This window comes from Pristiophorus japonicus, chromosome 19, assembly GCF_044704955.1.
Source record: "Pristiophorus japonicus isolate sPriJap1 chromosome 19, sPriJap1.hap1, whole genome shotgun sequence".
In the NCBI taxonomy this organism is placed as follows: Eukaryota; Metazoa; Chordata; class Chondrichthyes; family Pristiophoridae; genus Pristiophorus; species Pristiophorus japonicus.
In genome coordinates this window covers 8,581,339-8,588,955 of record NC_091995.1, presented here as the reverse complement: position 1 = coordinate 8,588,955, position 7,617 = coordinate 8,581,339, and the positions used below count along the sequence as shown (strand labels likewise).

Sequence of the window (7,617 nt, the reverse complement as noted above, 5' to 3'; positions counted from 1 at the left end):
CAGCTGCACCTCCCTTCTAGGGTTGCGATGGGGACGATGCCTCCTATCTCTGGGGCAACGGGGATCCTCCTCCTCCTCCTGCTGCACCTCCTCCTCCTCCTGAGGTGGTACTGCTGGCTCAACCTCCAGTGGTTGTCCCCTCATGATGGCCAGGTTGTGCAGCATACAGCAGACCACGACGATTATGGAGACCCGTTGAGGAGAGTACTGCAAGGTGCTACCAGAGCGTCCAGGTACCGGAACCTCTGCTTGAGGATGCTGATACACTGCTCAATGATGCACCTGGTGGCACAATGAGTGGTCCTCGTACTGAACCCTGGGGAACACCACTGTATACCTCCCTCCAGAAAAATAGCCATTCACCACAATACTGTTTTCTATCCCGGAGCAACTTTTGTATCCATGCTGCTTCAATTTTGCTAACAAGCCAATTATAACAACAACTTTTATTTATATAGCACCTTTAACATAGTAAAATGTCCCAAGACAGTGTTACAAGACAAGATTGGAGCGTGAGCAGGTACAGCAGGAGCGGTGAGGTTGGGGCGAAGGAGCGGTGAGAGTTTGTAGAGGGATGTGATCGGGGCCCAGGAGAGGCGTGAGTTCGAGGCCCAGAAGAGCCGAGGGCCAGCTCACACTGCGATATGTGAGCGCACTGGGTCCGTGCAGCAGAGCAGGTCTCCAGCCGTCCTGGTTAACCCTTGCCACAGGATAAAGGCCGAGCTCTGTCAGGCCCGTGTGGTGGCTGGTGTGCAACAGCCACCACACATTAAAAAAAAAAATCCATACACAGGCATCTTCCACCCTTTAACATGTAGTTCGGGACCTGGAATATTAGGTCCTTCATTGAAACATCTGTGAACTCATCCCTTTTTGGCATGGAAACAAGTCATCCTCCGTTATGTATGCAATAACTGTTAAACTGAGTACTGCTTAACTCCAAAAGGTACAACCTTGTCTCAGCTTTATTTATACCAAGTGCCTGACACACAAAATGGCTGGTCTTTTATACTTGGGCTGCACCATGTGCATGAAGCCCAGTGGCCTCCAACAATGACGCCATCTAGTGGCTACAAAACCCCAAATGTACATACATGACATCCTCGATACGAGGGACCGCCGAAGAAGATGATGCATTCTCTGGCGCTGTCCTGGGGTTCCACAGTGGAGTCAGCAGCCAAGTTGACAGGGGATACCCCTTGTCCCCAAGCAGTAAAACACAATCCTGATTCAGGCCAGTGAAGATGGCGGACACACTGGTCTGGCACAGAATGAACAAATGATAGCTGCTGCCTGGGTTCCTCACATCAGCTGCCAGGATCCGATACTGGTGGTCACACACGAGCTGCACACTCAGTGAGTGGAAGCCTTTGTGGTTCACAAAGATCTCGGGGTGATGATGTGGTGCCCTCAGCCCAACGTGTGTGCAGTCAACGGCACCCTGCACCCTCGGAAAGTCTGCAATTCGGGCAAATCCATCCTGGCACTCCACCTGTTTGTCCCTTGTCATCGGGAAGGAGATGTACTGGACCCTTCTCCTGTACAGTGCATCTGTGACCTGCCGGATGCACCGATGTGCTGAGAATTTTTTTTTTTTTTTTAAATTCGTAGCCAATCGTTCCAATTCTTTGTCAAATCACAAACGCCAGAGGTCACCTTGCACATGCCAAGGATCACTCTGCGCCAATGCTCTTAGCCAAAAGGCCTAGAGCCACTGCACCGTTCCTGGAAGTACTGCAATACCAGGTTCGTGCCATGGAGGTGGATGGGTCAAGCCACCCCACACACCTCCGTGGAGGTGGATGGGTCAAGCCACCCCACCCACCTCCTGTTTCCAAAAAAGCAAGCATATACCTTCCTGACCAGGGAGAAACCACCCGGAGGTCATGGTGGCTGGTCAGGTCAGTTACGCATGATCTTAGCCAAAAGGCCGAGAACCGATGTGCTGAGAATTGGGAGACGTCGCCAGTGTCTGCAGTAGCAGACTGGAAAAACCCCGTCGCATAAAAATTCAAGGCGATGGTGACCTTGGTCTCCACGGTGAGAGCGGTCTTGAGGCGTGTTTGAGGCTGCAGATCTTCTCCCAGGACAGTGCAGAGCTCCCTCAGTACTTCTGACCGAAATCGTAGCCTTCGCAGGCATTGCTCATCACTGAACTGGAGCAAGGAGAACGGAGCTGTAGCACCAGCTTTCTGGCCATTTTTTATGAACAATACTTTGAATTCTCAAAACCAAAACCTCCAAGAAAGAACTGTACGACATAAGAACATAAGAAATAGGAGCAGGAGTAGGCCATACAGCCCCTCGAGCCTGCTCCGCTATTTCATAAGATCATGGCTGTTTCGATCATGGACTCGGCTCCACTTCCCGCTCACTCCCCATAACCCCTTAGTCCCCTTATCGTTTAAGAAACTGTCTATTTCTGTCTTAAATTTATTCAATGTCCCAGCTTCCACAGCTCTCTCAGGCAACAAATTCCACAGATCCACAACCCTCTGAGAGAAGAAATTTCCCCTCATCTCAGTTTTAAATGGGCGGCCCCTTATTCTGAAACTATGTCCCCTAGTTTTAGTTTTCCCTATGAGTGGAAACATCCTCTCTGCATCCACCTTGTCAAGCCCCCTCATAATTTTATACATTTCAATAAGATCACCTCTCATTCTTCTGAATTCCAATGAGTAGAGGCCCAACCTACTCAACCTTTCCTCATAAGTCAACCCCCTCATCTCTGGAATCAACCTTGTGAACCTTCTTTGAACTGCCTCCAAAGCAAGTATATCCTTTCGTAAATATGGAAACCAAAACTGCACGCAGTATTCCAGGTGTGGCCTCACCAATATCCTGTATAACTGTAGCAAGACTTCAATGCTTTTATACTCCATCCCCTTTGCAATAAAGTGGGCGTAGCACTAGGTACATTCATATGCAAACGGACATTTCACACTGATAGGCTGGGTGGAAGGGAACCCAGGCCGATTGATGTCACCACCATCTAAAGTGATTACTGGGAACAATACACTGGGATGTAACTCAGAGACACTATGCTCCTTATTCTAAGATCATGCCCTCTAGTTCTAGTCTCCCCATCAGTGGAAACATCCTCTCGGCATCCACCTTGTCAAGTCCCCTCATAATCTTATACGTTTCGATAAGATCACCTCTCATTCTTCTGAATTCCAATGAGCCTCTTATCAACAAAGGCAGACATTGATGCAGAGATTCAACATCGCCTCCAGTGTGCCAGCGCAGTCTTCGGCCGTCTGTGGAAAAGAGTGTTCGAAGACCAGGCCCTCAAATCTACCATCAAACTCATGGTCTACAGGGCTGTAGTGATACCCGCCCTCCTGTATGGCTCAGAGACATGGACGATGTACCTCAAGTCACTGGAGATATATCACCAACGATGTCTCAGCAAGATCCTGCGGATCCCCTGGGAGGACAGACGCACCAACATCAGTGTCCTCGTCCAGGCCAACACCCCCAGCATTGAAACACTGACCACACTCGATCAGCTTCACTGGGCAGGCCACATAGTTCGCATGCCAGATACGAGACTCCCTAAGCAATTTTTTTGGGGGGGAAATTCGTAGCCAATCGTTCCAATTCTTTGTCAAATCACAAACGCCAGAGGTCACCTTGCACACGTCAAGGATCACTCTGCGCCAATGCTCTTAGCCAAAAGGCCTAGAGCCACTGCACCGTTCCTGGAAGTACTGCAATACCAGGTTCGTGCCATGGAGGTGGATGGGTCAGGTCCCCCACACACCTCCGTGGAGGTGGATGGGTCAAGCCACCCCACCCACCTCCTGTTTCCAAAAAAGCAAGCATATACCTTCCTGATCCAGGGAGAACCACCTTGAGGTCAGGTCAGTTACGCATGATCTTAGCCAAAAGGCCGAGAAAGAGACTCCCTAAGCAAATGCTCTACACAGAGCTCCCTCATGGTAAACAAGGAATTGTACATTCCTGTCTGGCATAGAAATAAAAAAGGGAAGGTGGCTCAACCGTGGCTATCAAGGGAAATCAGGGATAGTATTAAAGCCAAGGAAGTGGCATACAAATTGGCCAGAAATAGCAGCGAACCTGGGGACTGGGAGAAATTTAGAACTCAGCAGAGGAGGACAAAGGGTTTGATTAGGGCAGGGAAAATGGAGTATGAGAAGAAGCTTGCAGGGTACATTAAGACGGATTGCAAAAGTTTCTATAGATATGTAAAGAGAAAAAGGTTAGTAAAGACAAACGTAGGTCCCCTGCAGTCAGAATCAGGGGAAGTCATAACGGGGAACAAAGAAATGGCGGACCAATTGAACAAGTACTTTGGTTCGGTATTCACGAAGGAGGACACGAACAACCTTCCGGTTATAAAAGGGGTCGGGGGGTCTAGTAAGGAGGAGGAACTGAGGGAAATCCTTATTAGCCGGGAAATTGTGTTGGGGAAATTGATGGGATTGAAGGCCGATAAATCCCCAGGGCCTGATGGACTGCATCCCAGAGTACTTAAGGAGGTGGCCTTGGAAATAGTGGATGCGTTGACAGTCATTTTCCAACATTCCATTGACTCTGGATCAGTTCCTATGGAGTGGAGGGTAGCCAATGTAACCCCACTTTTTAAAAAAGGAGGGAGAGAGAAAACAGGGAATTATAGACCGGTCAGCCTGACATCGGTAGTGGGTAAAATGATGGAATCAATTATTAAGGATGTCATAGCAGTGCATTTGGAAAGAGGTGACATGATAGGTCCAAGTCAGCATGGATTTGTGAAAGGGAAATCATGCTTGACAAATCTTCTGGAATTTTTTGAGGATGTTTCCAGTAGAGTGGATAAGGGAGAACCAGTTGATGTGGTATATTTGGACTTTCAGAAGGCGTTCGACAAGGTCCCACACAAGAGATTGATGTGCAAAGTTAGAGCACATGGGATTGGGGGTAGTGTACTGACATGGATTGAGAACTGGTTGTCAGACAGGAAGCAAAGAGTAGGAGTAAATGGGTACTTTTCAGAATGGCAGGCAGTGACTAGTGGGGTACCGCAGGGTTCTGTGCTGGGGCCCCAGCTGTTTACACTGTACATTAATGATTTAGATGAGGGGATTGAGTGTAGTATCTCCAAGTTTGCGGATGACACTAAGTTGGGTGGCAGTGTGAGCTGCGAGGAGGATGCTGTGAGGCTGCAGAGCGACTTGGATAGGTTAGGTGAGTGGGCAAATGCATGGCAGATGAAGTATAATGTGGATAAATGTGAGGTTATCCACTTTGGTGGTAAAAACAGAGAGACAGACTATTATCTGAATGGTGACAGATTAGGAAAAGGGGAGGTGCAAAGAGACCTGGGTGTCATGGTACATCAGTCATTGAAGGTTGGCATGCAGGTGCAGCAGGCGGTTAAGAAAGCAAATGGCATGTTGGCCTTCATAGCAAGGGGATTTGAGTACAGGGGCAGGGAGGTGTTGCTACAGTTGTACAGGGCATTGGTGAGGCCACACCTGGAGTATTGTGTACAGTTTTGGTCTCCTAACCTGAGGAAGGACATTCTTGCTATTGAGGGAGTGCAGCGAAGGTTCACCAGACTGATTCCCGGGATGGCGGGACTGACCTATCAAGAAAGACTGGATCAACTGGGCTTGTATTCACTGGAGTTCAGAAGAATGAGAGGGGACCTCATAGAAACATATAAAATTCTGACGGGGTTACTCAGGTTAGATGCAGGAAGAATGTTCCCAATGTTGGGGAAGTCCAGAACCAGGGGTCACAGTCTAAGGATAAGGGGTAAGCCATTTAGGACCGAGATGCGGAGGAACTTCTTCACCCAGAGAGTGGTGAACCTGTGGAATTCTCTACCACAGAAAGTTGTTGAGGCCAATTCACTAAATATATTCAAAAAGGAGTTAGATGAGGTCCTTACTGCTAGGGGGATCAAGGGGTATGGCGAGAAAGCAGGAATGGGGTACTGAAGTTGAATGTTCAGCCATGAACTCATTGAATGGCGGTGCAGGCTAGAAGGGCCGAATGGCCTACTCCTGCACCTATTTTCTATGTTTCTATGTTTCTATGTTTCTAAGCCAAAGGTGGGCAGGGGAAACGTTACAAGGACACCTTCAAAGCCTCCCAGGTAAAGTGCGACATCCCCAGTGACACCTGGGAGACCATGGCCGAAGACCGCCCGAGGTGGAGAAAGTGCATCTGGGAGGGCATGGAGCTCTTCGAGTCTCAACGCCGAGAGCGTGAAGAGGTCAAGCGCAGGCAGCGGAAGGAACGCGCAGCAAACCAGCCCCACCCAATCCTTCGCTCGATGAATGTCTGTCCCACCTGTGACGGGGACTGTGGCTCTCATATTGGATTGTTCAGCCACCAAAGAACTCACTTTGGGAGTAGAAGGACTGCCTATGATGATGACTATGCCTTTGCATTATTAACGCACAGTCACGACTCAGTCCCAACCGAAACTGGTGCAAGGCAGGAAATGGCCGGGCCATTGTCTTCCAGGAGATAAGCCAGTTAAGCAAGATCAGTTTGAGATCAAAATCCATCACCTGCTAATGGGGGCCATCAACTCAGGAAATGAGACATCTAGTAATCAGCACCCATTCTCTCTCCAGATGCAAGGCCTGAGAGCGGGACAATGAAATATCATGTTTCACAAATATTTCAAAGGCTATGAGCCACTCCAGGCCACAGGAGGGAAAAGTACCCGAACGTGGCAGCCCATTGATGTTTTCAATCGACCGCTCAAACTCCGCGATAGCCGCCCCTTCGGGGACGGTGAATTTCGGGCCCTTCGTCTCCTTATCTAAAGAAGGTTGTACTTGCCTTAGAGGGGATGCAACAAAGGTTCACGAGATTGATTCCTGGAAATGAGAGGGCTGAACTACGAGGAGAGATTGAGTAGAATGGGCCTATATTCACTAGATTTAGAAGAACGAGAGGTGATCTCATTGAAACATATTAAATTCTTAGAGGGCTTAACATAGAAACATAGAAAATAGGTGCAGGAGTAGGCCATTCGACCCTTCGAGCCTGCACCACCATTCAATAAGATCATGGCTGAACATTCACCTCAGTACCCCTTTCCTGCTTTCTCTCCATACTCCTTGATCCCTTTAGCCATAAGGCACATATCTAACTCCCTCTTGAATACATCCAATGAACTGGCATCAACAACTCTCTGCGGCAGGGAATTCCACTGGTTAACAACTCTCTGAGTGAAGAAGTTTCTCCTCATCTCAGTTCTAAATGGCTTACCCCTTATCCTTAGGCTGTGTCCCCTGGTTCTGGACTTGCCCAACATCGGGAACATTCTTCCTGCATCTAACCTGTCCAGTCCCGTCAGAATTTTATATGTTTCTATGAGATACCCTCTCATCCTTCTAAACTCCAGTGAATAAAGGTCCAGTCAATCCAGTCTTTCCTCATATATCGGTCCGCCATCCCGGGAATCAGTCTGGTGAACCTTCGCTACACTCCCTCAATAGCAAGAACATCCTTCCTCAGATTAGGAGACCAAAACTGAACACAATATTCCAGGTGAGGCCTCACCAAGGCCCTGTGCAGTAAGACCTCCCTGCTCCTATACTCAAATCCCCTTGCTATGAAGGCCAACATACCATTTACCTTCTTCAC

The 7,617-nt window shown here is 48.6% G+C and overlaps 2 pseudogenes; both read right to left on the bottom strand.

Moving 5' to 3' along the window:
- Nucleotides 1-1,709: 1,709 nt before the first annotated feature.
- LOC139230673 (U2 spliceosomal RNA) lies at nt 1,710-1,942 on the bottom strand (annotated as a pseudogene).
- A 1,746-nt stretch (nt 1,943-3,688) lies between these two features.
- On the bottom strand, nt 3,689-3,908 carry LOC139230682 (U2 spliceosomal RNA; annotated as a pseudogene).
- Between the last annotated feature and the right edge of the window lie 3,709 nt (nt 3,909-7,617).